General features: G+C 37.1%; 2 non-coding genes across 2 annotated transcripts; one reads left to right on the forward strand and one right to left on the reverse strand.

Annotated features, from left to right (window-relative positions):
- Positions 1-2,179: 2,179 nt before the first annotated feature.
- On the reverse strand, positions 2,180-2,261 carry TRNAL-AAG (transfer RNA leucine (anticodon AAG)). Its single transcript has one exon. It is a non-coding gene; the product is annotated as a tRNA-Leu (tRNA).
- A 1,031-nt stretch (positions 2,262-3,292) lies between these two features.
- On the forward strand, positions 3,293-3,364 carry TRNAP-AGG (transfer RNA proline (anticodon AGG)). The gene has a single exon. It is a non-coding gene; the product is annotated as a tRNA-Pro (tRNA).
- The last annotated feature ends 14,800 nt before the right edge of the window (positions 3,365-18,164 follow it).

The raw sequence follows: 18,164 nt of genomic DNA on the forward strand, positions 1-18,164 counted from the left end.
ACAAACAATTATATAAATACTGACAATGTTTCAGGTACTATGATGGGCAATCCTTAAGTCTTTAAGCAAATAAAATAAAAACATCCCTGCCCTCAAGGAGCTTACATCCTATTGAGGGAAACAATATGGACACATGTAAAACTATTTCAACATATACAAAGCTATTACAGTGTAAGTCTGTGAAGAGAATTAGGAAAGTTAAGGGGATAAGTGGGAGGACAATAAGTTCTGTTTGGATCAAGTTGGGCTTGAGATGTTGGCATGATGCCCAGTTAGAAATGTCCAGTAAGCAATTACCTGGTTGACATAAAACTGGAGCTCAGGAAAGAAAGTAGGACTAGATCTGGGAGCCACCTGTGTAGGAATGATTATTGAACCCATAAAGCTAATTAAGTCATCAAAACAGAGAGAAAAACCATGTCAGAGCCTTGGAGTTGAGTCTACAATTCGGAAAATAAGAAACAGTCAGCTAGGTAGATGGAGAACCCAAAGAGAGTGATGGAATGGAAACGCAAAAAGGAAAGAGTATTCCAAATAGGTCAGTCAGTGCTATCAAATGCTGCTGGGAAGTCAATAAAGATAAGGCTTGGAAAATGACTGTTGGGTTGACTGTTAAGAGATAGTTTTAGGTTGAGTGATAAGGTCATAATACATACTATAAAGGCTTGTGAGTTGAGGTTGAGCAAATGAAGTGAAGTAACCAGTTAAAAGTATAATTGAATTTTTCTAGGAGTTTGGCAAGAAAGGTAAAAGAGGTAGTGAGTGATAGCTTAGGGAGGTAAGGTCAAGAGAAAGGATTATTTTGTTTTGTTTTTAAAGTATGAGGGAAACAATGCCTGGCACTTGGTAGATGCTTAATTAGTATTCTATTCTCAATTGACTGATTTGGTTGAGTTTGTAAGCAACAAAAAATAAATCAGTAGATTAGAGGAAACTGAAGATCAGGAGGGAAAGAATGGGGAAGAGAGAGAGAGAGAGAGAGAGAGAGAGAGAGAGAGAGAGAGAGAGAATTATGTGGAGGTAACCTAATTCCATGATTTGATAGACCATGATGTAGAACTAGAATCTGCTTTTCCTCCTCCATCCCTCCCCCCAAGAGAAAAAGAAAAATCTGATTTGGCAAACAATTGAAATTGTTGTTTAATGTAATTATTCTTTTCTTCTTTAAAAGATAAGTGCTAGGGGCAGCTAGGTGGCGCAGTAGATAGAGCACCGGCCCTGGATTCCGGAGGACCTGAGTTCAAATCCGAACTCAGACACATAACACTTACTAGCTGTGTGACCCTGGGCAAGTCATTTAACTCCATTGCCTACACCAAAAAATAAATAAATAAAATGTAAGTGTTATGGGGACTGGACTGTTTTCTATTTATCTTCATACTACCAGCTTTTAGCAGTGCCTGGCATGTAGTAATATTCATTCTTAATGAATGTTTGTTGATTCACTTGATTCCTGAGGTATTTATTAATCTTCTACCTTGCTTTAAAAGTTTTCAACTTTTGTATCTTAAATGGAGAATGAAGGAGGAATGAGGTGATGGCAGACAGAAAAAGAAGTGATATAGGTAAGAACCAGGGGGAAGAGGAAGAGTCACTCCAAATCAACTCTATAAGATCTTAGTGGTCAGCCTTGAACTGTCACTCCCTGGATACTGAGTTTGAAGAGTTTCTTAAGCTTTCCCTCAAATAGTTCTGATAATCTCTTTATTTAGACACCCATCAATCTGGACTAACCAAAACCATTTGTAAAATGATAATTGACCTGTCAGGGTTCTAGAAGTAAACTTGTCATTCCCATCTTTGTCATGAATTATTTGACTGAGACATTTTACTTCGAGCAGTTCATTAGGATCAGGAAATTAACAAGAATGGTTTTGATGTGAGTAGCGAGTGTTAAAGATCCCATAAACTCTAATATAAACTCTTCAAAAGATGTGCTATTTCGTCAGTTTCGGAAGCTAGCTTTAAGAGTCAGATGGTTTCAGGAGTTGCTATGATTATCAAGTGCTTGTCAGACTTCTAGTGTTGAGTTTCTTCGCCCAACTCAGGATCTTTTCAATTTAGTACTTGGTAAAGATATTTGTTGGATGACAAAACTTTGCAATGTTCAGGATCAACAGCAGATGTCAATAACTGAAAATCGCAGTGCCGTAGTTGATAAACGAGTAATCTAAAGGTATGGCAGCGGTGGGATTCGAACCCACGCCCCCGAAGAGACTGGAGCCTTAATCCAGCGCCTTAGACCGCTCGGCCACGCTACCGGTTAGAAAGCCAAAAAAAAAAATAGAAAAGTTATTCATTCTTTATCTTCTTTGTCTAGATGATCGTATATTTGAGTTGTTTTTTTTAATGTATTGCGTTTTTTTTTTCCAAATAGAGGTACTTTGAAAGAGCTGAAATGGACTTGTTTAGAAATTCCAGCTAGATAAAGAGAACAAAGAAAGGAAACTGAAAGGACTGTGCTACGAAGATATATTTAGCTTCTTTGTCTTAGAAGTGGGGACTGAGGGATAGGGAGTAGGGGAGTGGGGTTGAGACGAGATTGGGGAAAGAAAGAGGAGGACGAAAAGTGAGATAAGACAAGAAGATTATAAAGGGGGTGGGTAGGACAACAAAGATGGTGGGGAGCATGACAGGGGAGGGAAAACAGGGAGAGGAAGGAAGACCCATGGTGGCTGGAGAAGGACACTTAGGGGGAGGGGGAAGAGGAAGAACCGAGGGGCGGGGGAGAAGAGAGAGGAGGATAGATTGGGGGAAGGAGGAAGACAGAGAGAGGAGAGAAGAGGAAGGAAGCAGTCTCTCCTCATCCCGTCCTCATACGGGACACAGTCGGAATAAGGAGAGAACAGGAGGACAAACTCAGGGTTAAAATGAATCACGCGGAGTGGCGTCTCCTATATCCATAGAAGCATACGATTCCGGGCGTGAAAAGGACTTGGCATTTCTTACATCCCTAGGCCTTCAGATAGAGCAATAACTTAACCACCGAAGACAGGAAAGTATTTCTTGTTTTTTAACCCCTCTAAACGTTGCGCAAACACAGGCTCTCCTCCTCTGTCACTGGGCATTCCCAAAGATTCCTCCTTTTCCACCAAATCTCTAATCATATTTCAATACTGCAATGGTGTCCCAATCCAAAAATACAGCATTTCAAGAGTTTGAGAACATGAACTCATTTATTGCGTCCAGCAGGTGGCTCCAGATTCCCAACTGTTGCTGAAAAAAGCACAGAAAAGTTTGACGTGGCTGAACTCTTTCCTGAAGTAAAAGAATTTCGAGAATTTTGATAGATGGCTCGTTGGTCTAGGGGTATGATTCTCGCTTAGGGTGCGAGAGGTCCCGGGTTCAACTCCCGGACGAGCCCTTTTTCTGCGTGTGAATTTCGGCCCTGGGAAGTTTTTTGTTTTCATTTACAAAAAAGAGAAACATTTATGTCTGCTAAAATACGTTTAATAATAACATGTAACATTCAGATGCCTCTTTCAAATTGTCAGAGGGTATTATATACGTTATCTCATTTGACCCACGCAGCAAACTTGAAAGGTAGGTGTTCTTGTCCCCCAGTTTAACAATGACGAAATTGAGATTCAGAGTCTTTATATATAGACCTACTGATAATCTAACATCCACATCTTCTCTGGAGGAACCTATTTCTCTTTATACTGTATGCAGTGTATGGGATGTATTAGCTCTCTAGTAGGATAGAGGAAAGAATAGGAAAGACCCTTGACTTCCGTTAACTCTTCAGGGATAGGGAAAGTTTCCTTTCCCTCTAAAATCATAGGATTCCTAGACTTGAAGCCAATTAATCATTTGATGAACATCTATTTGGGTCCTCCTATATGCCAGGCACTGGGGATAAAGGAAAGAAAGAAAGAAAGAAAGAAAGAAAGAAAGAAAGAAAGAAAGAAAGGAAGGAAGGAAGGAAGGAAGGAAGGAAGGAAGGAAGGAAGGAAGGAAGGAAGGAAGGAAGGAAGGAAGGAAGGAAGAGTTGCTATCTTCTAAGACAGGAGTGGGGAACCTGTGCCCTCCAAACTTGGATTCAAAGGGCTGCACTTGAGGGCCTAGAGGGCCACATGTGGCCTGAAGGCCACAGGTTCCCCACCCCTGCTCTAAGACATGGAGGTGAGGAGAAAGTATATGTCAGGCATATTTGTGCAAAGGCTGGGGAGACAGATGGAATGTCTTAGGTGAGGGATAGACATTGAGTTGTTTGATTTGACTAAAGAATGTAAGGGGGGGGGAAGTACAATAAATATGGAACAATACATTGGAGTAAGATTATGAAGGGTTTTAGATACTGAACAGAGGATTCTGTATTTGACCCTAGAGGTAATAGGGAGCTTTTGGAGTTTATTGAATAGGGAAGTATGATAGTCAAACCTTCATTTTAAGATCAATTTGAAAACTGAGATGATGTACTGGAATGGGAAAACACTTGAAGCAAGGAGAGGAATCAGAAGGCTACTGAAATAATCAAATTGTGAGGGAACGAGGTCCTGCAGCAGCCCTCTGAGAATGTATGGGGGCATATATGAGAGATGTGATAACCATAGAATTCACAGAACTTGGCAACAGATGTGATATCTGGAATGAGTGTGAGTAATGAGGAGTCAAAGATGACAATTAAAATGAAAGCCTGAGTGACTAGGAAGGGGAAGAGAATGATTTAAGCAGACACATGCCAAGTGCTTCACAAATATTATCTTATTTGATCCTCACAATTCTGCAGTAGGTGCTATTATTATCCTTATTTTACTGTTGATAACACTAAGGGAAATAGAAGTTAAATGACTTACCCAGTGTCACACAGGTTGTAAATGTCTGAAGCCTGATTTAAATTCAGGTCTTCCTAATTTTAGGTCCATGGCTCTATCCACTATACCACTTAGCTACCTAGAAGGATGGTGGTACCCTCAACAATAACAAGGAAGTGCAGAAAAGGGGTGGGTTTGGGGAGTAGGGAAGATTATGAGTTCCATTTTGGCCATGTTGAATTGAAAATGTCTACAGGAAATCCAGCTCAAGCAGTTCAAGAAGCAGTTAGTGATAGGAGCCTGGAGGTCAGGAGAGAGGCTAAAGGTGGATAAATGTATCTGAGAATCATCTACACAGATATGATACTTAAATCCATGGGACCTGATAAGATCACCATGCAAAACAAAAAAGAAGAGAAGAGAGCCCAGTATAGATACTTGGAGAACACCCTAGATTAGCAGATGTTACCTGGATGAAGATCCGGTTAAGAATGAGAAAGAGTAGTCAAACAGGTAGGAGAAGGACCAGGAGAAAGCAGTGTCACCAAAACCTAGAGTGAAGAAGAAAGTGAAGAAAGTGATCAAAGGTTTGAGAGAGATAAATAATGTTCTTTTTAAACAAATGAATACTTGCTTGGGATTTTCTTTTATTCCTAGGATAGTAGAGCTGGAAAAATCCTAATAAAGTCTTTTATTTTTACAGTTAAGGAATATGAGACCCAGAGATAGTGAGATGATTTTCCCAAGGTCAAGAAACTAGAGACTGAGACTAGAAGTACCTAGAGACTGAGCTTAGAGCTACCTCTCCCGATTCCCAATCTACTTTTTCCACAACATGAAACTGCCTCTCTCATGATCTAGAGCTTCACTCCCAGATGCTCCTGCTTCTTCCTTTCCCCAGTTGCAAATAAAGTTTTTCACAAAGATCCTATGGATGCTTGGGGGGGGGGTGTAATTGCAGAGTCATGCAGCCTAACTGTATATTTGATGCTGTGGAAAAGAAAGAAAGGCTCTGAGAGAATGGCTTCATCTCTAGAAGATGCTAAGGATCAAAAAGACAAATCAAGGTTGAAAGAAGGAAGTGAAGATCAGAGATGCCTTGAAGTGGTTTGGGGAGAGAAAGTTAAAATTAACCCGACTTCAAGACTTGAACCCAGGAGTTTTCACAACCCTAAGAGCTTGTTTATTTACTCTCTCTCATCTTTTAAAAGTCAATCAAAAACTCTTCCTTTTCCTCTGCAGTTGTTTTCATATCTGTTACACACACAATATCCTCCCCACCCCCAAACTAATCTGTGACCTAAGTTTTCTCCTTTTATATAGTCGTCCTTTAGGTTTATTATGCTGTTTTGTATCTCTTCTTAATTTCCCATATACATTTCAACTCTCTTTCTCCAGCAACTTTAGCTCAGTTAAAGGAAAACTATAGCCGCTTGCAGAAAAGATGGTCCTAACTGTTGGCTTTGAGTAGTCAGATCCTCCTTTTCTCAAGCTGCTCCCTCCCATTTCTCCTCCAAGAGAAACCAAAAATCATTAGGAAACTACACTTCTTCATCAGGAAAAAAAAATCTTGTCAATATTTCCATGAGAGAAGCTAGTTCCAGGCACAATCATTACAACCAAGAATGAGGGATAAATAAAAGCTATACATGGCTCTTCCCTCTTCTTAATCTAATTGTCTTTTTTGGTTCTACCCTTACTACTTTCCATCTTCTCATTCTGCTTCCACGCTTGCTATACTATTGTGACCGCTGCTCCCATTTTTACGTCTTTTGTCTGAGTCTTTTACTCATTTGATCTTCCACTCTTGGAAGGGACTCTTTTTCCTTCACTTCACCAGACTTTCTTGACGTTTTTTTCTTTCTTTCAAGGCTGAATTCAGGTGCTACCCATTCATGAAGCCTTTCCTGGCCCTTTCCCAGGTAAAAGTGATCTCTCTTTCTTTCTACTGTAAGAAGTGTAAGAAGGACAATTTACTTGTCCTAATTTTGGATATGAAGAAATTTTGTCTTAAAAAAGGTGAAATAACTCTCCTCTGATCATACAAGAGAGAAAGCTTTCCGACTCCTTGTCCCACCCTCTTCCGATTATGCCAAACTCCAGGCAGTAAGGTGGGGTTTCCTATTACAGTTTGGACTTCTAATACAGTTCAAATTATCATCCTCTTACTAAGTACTATACCATGCCGGAAGTTCAAAATGTAAGAACGAAGGGCTCGTCGGGATTTGAACCCGGGACCTCTCGCACCCAAAGCGAGAATCATACTCCTAGACCAACGAGCCAAGGCTTCCAATACCTTCCCTCTCAGGAATTTTCAGGATAGTATTCACTATATTTAGTGTAAGTTCTTTCAGTAAGAAGCCGTCTTCCTCCTCCAAGTTCTTCAAATGCCTCTTCCCTTCTTTCAACTTCATTTCACCTTCCACTTTGCTCTCATTTGCTTATATCTCCTTCATCTAGTCTCATTCTTCACAATATATTTCAACCCATTTCCCCCGATTATTCTATGGCAACCAACAGAATAATATTGTTACCTGTCAGGAGAGGTGGAAAGAGGCCATTCATTCCTTGTCCACATTCACTTAGCTTCCCACTACCTGCTAAATCACCACCCAACACTAAGACAAAGAGAGTCTGAAAAACGTAATAATCTTGCTGCCTCTTTTTGGAGAAGTTTGTGTTAGATGTTAGTAACGGTTGCACTGAGAGCAAAAGCCGTCGAAAGACCTGGCCATAGTCATAATTCAGAATCTCTGTGCTCTGTGCTCTCTCCACCTCTGCCTCCGTCTTTGTCTCTGTTTCTGTCTCCCTGAGTCTGTCCGTCTGTCTGTCTGTCTGTCTGTCTGTCTGTCTGTCTGTCTGTCTGTCTCTCTCTCTCTCTCTCTCTCTCTCTCTCTCTCTCTCTCTCTCTTTCTCTGTGTGTGTTTCTCTCTCTCTCTCTTTGTCTCTGTCTTTTGTCTTTGTCTCTCTGTGTGACTGTCTCTTTGTATCCATCTGTCTAGCTCCATTTCTGTCTCTCTCTCCCCTCTTTGTCTCTTTCTGTGTCTATCTGTGTTTATCTGTCTGTCTTTATCTCCATCTCTGTCTCTCACCTTTTTTTCTGTCTGTCTTTGTCTCTATCTCTGTTTCTCTCTGTGTGTCTCTCCATCAATCTAAAATTACCACATACGTATACATTTGTATGACTCTTCATGTTCATTTTGCAGGAAATAGGGTATGGAGGGTCAAAGATGTATTGCGAGCTTACTCTGTACTGTGGTGGAGCCAAGACACCATTTCTGATCAGAAATCTGTAACCATAGAAAGAACTGATAAATAAAAGTATGTATAGGCTTCCAATGCTCTTCCTGGAAGAGCTTAAAAAGGATTTTTAAAACCAAATTAGAAAAGTGGAAGAAAAATTGGAAAAAGAAATAAATGTAATGCAAGAGAATAATGAAAAAAAGAGCCAATAGCATGGGAAAAGCTATACAAAATTTTACCTGGGAAAATAACTCTCTAAAAAATAGAATTCGCTAAATGGAAAGTATAAGAGCTCACCGAAGAAAATAATTCCTTACTATGCCCAAAGGGCTATAAAAATGTGCATACTCCTTTGACCCAGAAATAGCATTTCTAGGACTGTATCCCAAAGAGATCATAAAAATAGGAAAAGGACCCACATGCACAAAAATATTTATAGCAACTCTTTATGTGGTGGCAAAGAATTGGAAATTGAGGGGATGCCCATCAACTGGGGAATGGCTGAACAAGTTGTGATATATGAATGTAATGGAATACTATTGTGCTGTAAGAAATGACCCAGCAAGATTATTTCAGAAAAACTTGGAAAGACTTATATGAACTGATGCATAGGGAAGTGAACAAAACCAGGAAAATGTTGTACACAGACACAGCAATATTTCTCCATGAAGAACTGTGAATGATTTGGCTATTCTCAGTAGTGCAATAATCCAAGACAATCCCAAGGGACTAATGATGAAGCATACTATCTGCCTCCAGAGAAAGGACTGATATTGTTTGAATACAGACTGAAGCATGCTATTTTTCACTTTTTTTCATTTTTTTCTTTTATTCTAGTCTTCTTGTACAAAATGACTAGCATGGAAATGTTTTACCTTATTGCATATGTCTGCTTACCATCTTCGGGAAGGGGGAGGAGAGGGAGAAAGGGATTGATTTTGGAACTCAAAGCTTTAAATAAAAATGTTTTTAAAAATAGGTGTATAGAATGATTTTAATATGTGTATACATGTATGTATGTGTATACGTATATGTATATATGTGTGTACATGTATGCATACATATTTGTGGCTAATGGTAGCCATCTCTAGGAAGACAGGGTGGAAAAAAAGAAATTTACATGATAACTTCATTATATATTTAAAAGGAATAGCAAGTTTTACATAATAGAATTGCAGTTTCATGTGCAATCATCTTTTATTCTACTATGTTATGAGAGTGCTTGTTTTATTTTATGACTTAAAAATAAAATAAACAAAATTTAAAAAAAATTTTTAAAGGCACTTGGGGAATCTGTGTCTAACCATTTATATGTATTTGTATCTGTGTCTGTAATCTCCTAATGATTAGTCTAGTTTGTGCCCTTCTCTGACTCAACTATAGAGAGGAGGAATACTTTGAATGGTTCTTGATAGAATGAATGACTATGTTTCTTGAAATTCAATACCCTAGAGTAATATGATAACATTGGTTTTGATCTTATTGAAAGCATTGAATATATGTTATCTTAATTCCTTTTTCTGTTGGAAACATTAGCATAAGATGGTAATGTTGGTCCCATTTTGTTAGCTTAAATTGTAAACTTCATTATGGTAGGCACGAGGCTCTTCTCTAACCTTTGTATCTGTCTTAACTTTTATCAGAGTATCTGCACATAATAGAGACTCAACCAATATTTGTTCGTTTTAATTAAATTCAAATAAATCCCGGGGGAAATGATGAAACTTAAGAGTAATCATGTTCTAAAGTGATGCCAATAGTCACAAATGACAGCTTAGAAATAGAATATAAAGAAGTCGCCTATCTTGTTTTCAAGTCATCCTTAGAAACTCTTGTACATATCTGACTCATTACACATCTGATTCTCCTTATGTGTAGCTATGAGTGGAACATGTTATAGTCAATATGTCCAAAACAGAACTGTCAAGTCTGAAAACAAATAACCAAAAAGTCACAGAAGTTATGCAACTGCTGTTAACTCTAAAAATACCAAATAGTTCCCACAGGTTATCACAACCACAGTTAATTCTAAAAAAATTAAATTAAAATAAATGAGCAGTGCTCATAAGCAAAAAGCTTTCTTTATTCCATTGGAGGAGGGAAACTAGACACATGTGTTGGGGCCTCCTCTAGGAGACCCACTTCACTGAGATTAAATCTTAATACCTAAAGCAATGGCTGCACATTAAGCTATCGCCCTGACTATGAGCGTTAACAGCAACAATGAGACAAGTCTGATTCATAGGAGGGCTTCATAACTGGAACATGGATCCTCCAGGTGTGTGTCTGAGCTCAGGGATCACCTGGGGCTGGTGTGAAACAATTCTGGGATTTTGTTGTGACTGAGTTCATCCAGAGGGTGAGTGCAAAGGATTGTTGTGCTAAGCTCAGGACACAGCTTGCTTACTGGGCCTTAGCTCTGGAGAACAGGGTGTCTCCTAATAGTAAAGAGACAGGGATGGTCTTGGCATCGGGATCCTGACAGAATTCATTATTTTCCTTCTTTCCTGCCCCCCAAAAAACCTTTCTTCACTTTCTTATGTACCTATTTCTATAAAGGGCACCACTATATTTCCAATCACCTAGGCTCAAAACCTAGAATTAATTCCTGAATCTTCCCTGTCCCTCACCTCCCATATCCAGAGTTAAGTGCTGCAATATCCCAGTTTAATATCTTTTCTGTGTAATAGCTAATTAAACCCTCTTTTGTCAGTTGCTAAATGATCTAGGAATATTTCATTTCCTTCTATTGCCAAACCAAAGCTAAAAAGAAACCAGACTCATTCAGGTCAGCCAATATTATATCATGACGCACAGAGCAGGTGAATACTTAGTGAAGACAGTGAGGAAAGTGCCTTAGGCCTCTGGGTCCAGCAGCAGTTTATACTGTTAGATGAGCATTGACTGAAGAAACTGGGCATGATTAGCCTAGAGACTGGGGGAGGAGTGCCATTCTAAATTGTTTGAAGGATTCTTCCCTGGAAAAGGGATTAGATGCCCTGCTTGGACCTAGAGTTGGACCATACACAACTAGGACCAATAATCACTCACATTTATTTATGGATTTAATGTTTGCACAGCACTTTATATACCTAATCTCATTTGATCCTCATAATAACTTTTAGAAGTAGGTGCTATCCTTATCACCATTTTATAGACAAAAAAACTGAGGTTCAATCACAAAGCCCATCAGTGTGTGAGACTGAATTCTAATTCAGATCTTCCTAACTACAGGTCCATCATTCTATTTAGTGGATTCCACTACTCCTAACTCTTTTAACAATAAGTAGAAGTTTCAGGGAGTCATTTCAGCTCACTTCTAACAATGAAAGAAATCCAACAGTGAAATGGATTACCTAAAAATAAAGTGTGTTCTCAATAACTACACAAAGTAAAAAACTTTCTTTTCACATGATCATAATCAACAGACCTAGCAAAAAAATGTGGCAAATAGACAGAAGTTCATCATCAGGTCTCCTCCCCAGTCCCCTACCCCTAAATTAGCAATAAGCCTTCCTTGCCATTGTCCCTTGAGATTTCTCCCTTTACTGAAATACCTCTGGGAAAGCATTTAATCCTTTCTAATGTTATTAATCACATAGTACTTCCTGAGGACTGCAAAACCCACCTCAGCTACTCCTTGGCTCCCCAAAGGGAGCATTTCTACACACAAAGTCCAGTAGAGAAGAATTGATGCTTAATAACACAAGGACAATCTCTCAAATTAACTCCAAATAATCATTCTCCCTGTGGGTCAGCCTACCAAGGTTATCTTTATCATCACCTAAGGAACCTATGTATAAAGATATCACCTGAGAAACTTATGGCCCCATGGACTCCCTGGAGAGGAATGTGCCAGGTGGATACTTCAGATATTTCCTCATTTCCCATCTGGCTACACTCATTTTGAACTTTCTTTTTTGCTTCTCTAGCAGCACTTATTTTGGAATTCTTTGGCTTCTCCACCATTCTCCTTCAAAGGGAACCTCCTTCCCCTCCCCGTACTTTTTAGCTATCTCTTGTGTGTTGTCTTTCCTCATTAGATTGTAAACTTCCTGAGGGCAGGGACTTTTTCTTTTTCATATTTTTATCCCCAGCATTTACTGGTACATAGTAGGTGGTTAATAATTTTTTTTAATGTTTGTTGATTGACTACTTCATCTGAGATGAAAAGGATCCTTAAATGAAAGACTGGAATCTTCCCTCAATTTTCTCTCTGCTGAATAAAACCTTTGCAGATCTTCCTTCCTCCTACTAGCCCATCTCACAGTTAACTGAAGTCATAAAGATGAAGAGAACAGATAATAGCCTTTTATCCCTACTAGTCATCATCCCATAGCTCTCCTCCCTTTTCATGACTATAATCCTTGAGAAGGCTGTCAGCAATCAATGTCTCCACTTCCTTTTCTCTCATTCTTTTAACAATGTAGATAGAGCATGATGGAACTGCAGAAACATCTGGCTTCATCATTCAACTGAAACTCTCTCCAAAGACATCAGTGTTCTCTTATTTGCTAAATATAATGGCCTTTTTCCAATCCTCATCCTTCTTGAGCTTTCTGCAGCCTTTGACTCTATTGCCTTCACTATTAATTATTTTCCTATTTACCTAGTATATATCTTGTTTTGTATAGATTTGTTTGCATGTTGTCTCCCCCATTAGATTTTCTTTTCTCTCTTTTGTATGCTGTTAGGTCATAAAAATCAGGTGGTAGAAATCATCTCAAGTTAATGAGAAGTTTATTGATTCTCACATGTAGTAGCCAGAATGCATACATTTTGGCTGAATATGTGAATGCAGATAGCCCACAAAAAAGACTAAAAGATTCCTCCTAAATCACTCCAATTTTTATATCCTTGACCAAACAATTATAGCTTCTTTTCTTTAACAAACATTGTTCCTCAGTTAACATAATATCAACTCAAGTCCTTTTTCTTACTGAAGACATTCTGTTTTCAAGACCATCCAGAGATCTCCCTGTACAAACAATCCTTTGGTTTAGCAGTAGCTATTGCCTCCCTTTTCTGTTTTGCAAATTTTTAGTTAGGCCCAAAGTATTTTCCCTTATTACATCATTCTGTCATAGTCATACACAAAAATTGAACCCTTCAGTTTCCCACTTGGAGACAATTCATAGTCTCACAATTTTCTAACAATTCCCAAAGCAATATCAGCCCAAGCAGAAATAATACAAAGCTTATAGAATAGGTAACAGGTCCATGACATATGTAGAACTAATAAAACAAGAAAAATTATGATAGGGTGAATAAAGAAATCCAATATAGCATAGCTTTAGTGGTGTTAAATCCTTTGGCAGTGTCCACAATTTGTTCTTTCAGGAGTCTGTTGAGAGTCTGTGCATGTCATTTGCCATTTCCCAGATGACTGTCCCCTGGAGGGTCCCAATTCCAATCAGGATGCCACCCTCTCTTCTTTGACCACCATCCCTGTTCCAGATCACTTGTGGATATTCTCTAGGTAATGCTTCTAAAGCCTGCTAGATAAGACAGTATAATTTAATAAAACCTGATAAAATCTGAGCAGATTGGCCTTCCAGCAATTAGTTCATGTGGAGAAAACCAATTCAGATGTTATAGAGCTAACCTTACAAACAATAGAGTTAGGCTACCCAATAAGGTACCTTATACTTACCTCCCATTACAGTAATTCGGAGGTGCTAGAGCACTGCAACAACAAGATTCACCATATTTTTTAAAAGTATCGTTTTACCCACTATGGTTAGAGAGATTTGCTATGAAAGGGAGATGATGGATTATGACAGATATGATTATAACAACATCAAGATCATTCCTCCAGTTCTAAGCCTAAGGGCACAGAGAGACTTAACATAGGTACAACTGAATAAGGCATCCTTATCAGTTCTGATTGATTTCAGGTAAGAGTCATAGTTAATCTTTTAGAACAGTCAATCATACAGAAAAGTTCCATGTTATTCATAGAATATCATAGCCAGGCTCAGGAGTAACCAGGTGGGAAATATTCCTTTTCAAAAAGGAAAGAGAACAATGGGGAAACTGAATCGAGAGGATCCTTCTTTCATTGTTCCCTCAACTTTCTGCAGATACAGACATCAACCTATATCAGTTCTTGAATCACACTCCCTTTCAGCTCTTGACCTTTTGATGGAGAGGTGAATTACTGGCTTAATGAGAATTTAGACAAGCATACCTGAATTCAGAACTCAGAACAATATCAAATTACAGTGCCAAGAGATTTCACCTCTAATAGCAACTTTAACTAATCACAACTTAAGGCTAGGTACAATTATTATCATTTCCTCTAATGTTGTTATGATAACAGTTAACAATAAAAAGTTTATCAAGCCTTTTAAAAAATTCACTCAATATCCTTTTCTTCTTTTTTTCTTCTTAAGTTTAAACATCCTGGTATAAAAATCCTGCATTAGAAATTAATAAAATAATTACATTCTGGACTTCCACATAGATAGTGAATATATTCTAGCTCAATCAAAACTCAGAAAAACACTGGCTACTTATCGTAGATCTCCAGACTAACAAATAACGATCTCTATTGCATTACATATTAATCTCCTAAGGGATTCTAAAAATCTTTAAGACTAGAATCTCTTTGATTAAGTTGGCTTAAGATATAACTTCACTATATACTATTCTGGACATAATTTTATAATTTTCATAATCACAAATCATCTTATAAATAATTTTATACTATAAGCGAAGTTTTAAGCCCTTCCCCTTCTCTATTTTGATGGTGATTGTTTGTGATGGAAGAGGGGAATCCCATTTCTTCAGTAAACTAATTCATTATTTTAGAATTTCACAACATTTAACAAGTTCTTGCAGAGGGCTGATAAGATTTTAGGACTTTGCCCAAGTAGATGGTCACAGGGAACCTGGCAAGTTTACAAATAAGGAGATTTTACAAGGTCTTAAAAAAAACTTTTCCCACACAGTAAGTAGTTAATATTTTTCCTTTTAAAAATATAACTAATTAAATACCTGGTAGGTTTTAATATTATGATGATAGACTCTAATAACTTAATTAATAATTTCAAAGTATCAAGACAAAAAAGAGGCTAATTTTCCAAGGATACAATTGCATCATCCTCTTAATAGCATTTCTTATACAATGATTTCCTAAAATTCACAATATAAGAATATTTAGAAATGTAATAATAACATATACAATATTGTAGATTTAAAATATGAAACAAAACTTACCACCAATCAAATGACATCAGTTCAGTTGAATGTATTTCTAAATTATCTTATATAGAAAATCCATTCATCTAATCAGTTCTGGCATTCTATGCTGATTGCATTTAAGACCAATATAAAGTAATTTGGATCCATTTATACTTCTACAAAACTTATTTTTTTGTATATTCTAAACATATGGCCCTAATGCCAAATATCAAGTGTAGTTTTTTCATTAAGGCCTGATTTACTTATACAGGGTCAAAGATTACAATTATCCTAATAGAAGAACACATCTCACTCAAAATGAGACTAGAATAAACTCAGTCACATCTGGATTTATGTTTACAAATGCTATGCAGAATCTCAATTGTCCAAAGGACCATTTATTGCTAGCACTTCATACTATAAGGTCTACTACTTTCAGTTCATTAACTGTCAAAGATTTAAAGTGGTGGTCTTGCATTCACATTCCCCTCTTTTAAGGTCTTCAAGGATTTTCTGAAACATAAAAATTGCGAATATTATCCCCATTATATATTAATGAAATTATGATGTATATTCCTCACAAAACAACTAAAACATACTTTTCTAATGGTCCTTAAATTATAGAATTTTTGTATGCTATCCTCAAATAATTCCATGATGAATATTTATTAACATAGTTGACATTTGGCAAATGTTGTAACTGGATGTAATTCTGTCAATCTTCCATGATTCCATCTATTTTTCCATAGCATAAAGAAAAACCAGATCAATGAAATAAAGTTCAGAGAGCATGAGAAATCTTAAAATTGATTTTAAGGACATTTGTCTAAATAATGTTCACAAATTTACAGGTATAAAAAGTTTCCCATTCTTCTTTCCATAAATCCCATTTGCCCACTAATTGTTTCACATTTTCATTGTGTCAGTGCAAATGGATTCCAGCTTTCTTTAACTTTCTACCCATTATCCTCTCATTCCTACTTGCTTAAACTTTTTCTCTTCCTTTCTTTTTTTAAAATTTTTTTTCCCCAATGGACTTTGATTACAGCCTTTCAAAGCTGTACCTTTGTTTCTTTCTTGTTTGCTTCATATTTTCATCTGACATTTCTCTTACTTTCTTATACTTTCTTAATTCCTCTGGTCTTTATTTTCCAAACATATCCTAGAATATGTATAAAACCAATTTTCTTCACTCCACTGAATGTCTCCTTTGTAATTTAGCGTGTTTTTTTTAATATAATACCAATTAATTGCAACACTTTTACTTTTTGGGTTTGTAAGAGTTTACAAAAATGCATGGTCATTCTAATTACTTTTAGGTGAGTTTACTTCTAGTTTACTTTAACAATTAAGTTCAGTTATATCATTCATAGAAGAAAATACAATGGTAATGTACAACATTCTCTCAAATTAAATTTTATTTATTTTCAAGTTGTTCCCTGATTTAAACAAGCCTCTATATTTTATAGTCAAGAGTTAATAATGGTGGTTAATAAAGAGTTAATAATGGGACAAATTTAAACTGCAGACTGCAATTCTATTTTATTTTTAGCTTTTGGATTCCACTGATAATACTTTCAAACAAGCTTCGGTTCCTCTTTTTTTTTTCTTTCTTTAGTCAGTGAATTTACCTTTCTTCCTTGCACTAAAACAATACATGTTATTCTCCAGAGAAAGAGTTCTAAAAGGTCTAAGTGCTTTCTTTGATGTAACACAAAGTTTTATCCTTATTTTTCCTTAAAATAAATTCTACAGAGTGGTACCCCAAAACTCACTAAGATATTTCAAAATTTCTTCAAAAAAAATTCAGACCACATTTTGGAAATTCACAATACAGAACTCACATTTTGGTCAGAAATTTAGTCTCTAATTGGTTTACAATACCATAAATTTCTGCAGATGGGGAAAAATAATTCTCTTCTTTTATCTGTGTCATCTGTCTGCCTCTACAGTTTACCTAGAGTTAGAAATGCAGAAAGTCCACATGAAAAGGTTTCACTCTTTATACCCTCTTTCCTTTAGCTGGAAAAAGTCAGTTTGGATCTACCAAGACACAAAACACAATGTTTACAACATAGTTGACATTAGACAAATAAAACACTTAATACCTCAAGTTCCTGAAGCATACCAGATTGACCAACTTGTTAACTGGATCCTCTAGAAGAGTTCCAAAAAGTATCTTTGACTATCCATCTCTCCAGACTACAAGTGACAATCAGTCCAGATGCCTCTTACCTGGAATTTATTTCATTTTGATTCCCCTTTCAGAACCAGCAGAGCAGGAGGAATTGTGGTAGAGGCTTTTTAGATAGAAATTGCAGGCCCTATTTCCTGCTTAGTGGAGGCTGCTTTTCCACTCAATGGTTCCCCTCAGCTTCATGTCCACTAGGATAATCCTCTCCTTGTTGTCAAGGTAATCCCTTCCTTGTTTCTATTATTGTTGGGTTGCAAAAATCAGGAGGTGGATCTCAAGTTAATGAGAAATTTGTTGATTGTCATATGCATCAGCTGAAATGCATACATGTATGCTGAATACATGCATGCAGGTAATACATGCAACAGACTACAAAATTCCCCTAAATCACTTCCATTTTAATACCTTTGAACAAACAACTCTGACTTCTCTTTACCAAATGTTGTTTCCTAGTTGACATAATATTGACTCAAGTCCTTTTTCTCATTCTGAAGACTTTCAGTTTTTGAGACCATCCAGAGGTCTCCTGTAAAAATAATTATGCAGTCTATCAGTAACTCTATTGCCTCCTTTTTACGTTTTGCAACCTTGTGAGTTGGCCCAAATTATTTTCCCTTATTACAACATTCTGTTATAGTTATACACAAAAAATTTAATCTTTCAATACTCAGCACTTAGCACACAGTACCTGGTACATAGTAGGCACTTAATAAATGTTTATTTATTGGTTGATTAATCCATCACCCTCTTCTCCTTGATAATCTCTTCTTCCTAGGTTTCTAAGA

This window comes from Phascolarctos cinereus, unplaced genomic scaffold, assembly GCF_003287225.1.
Source record: "Phascolarctos cinereus isolate Bilbo 61053 unplaced genomic scaffold, phaCin_HiC Scaffold_3;HRSCAF=262, whole genome shotgun sequence".
In the NCBI taxonomy this organism is placed as follows: domain Eukaryota; kingdom Metazoa; phylum Chordata; class Mammalia; order Diprotodontia; family Phascolarctidae; genus Phascolarctos; species Phascolarctos cinereus.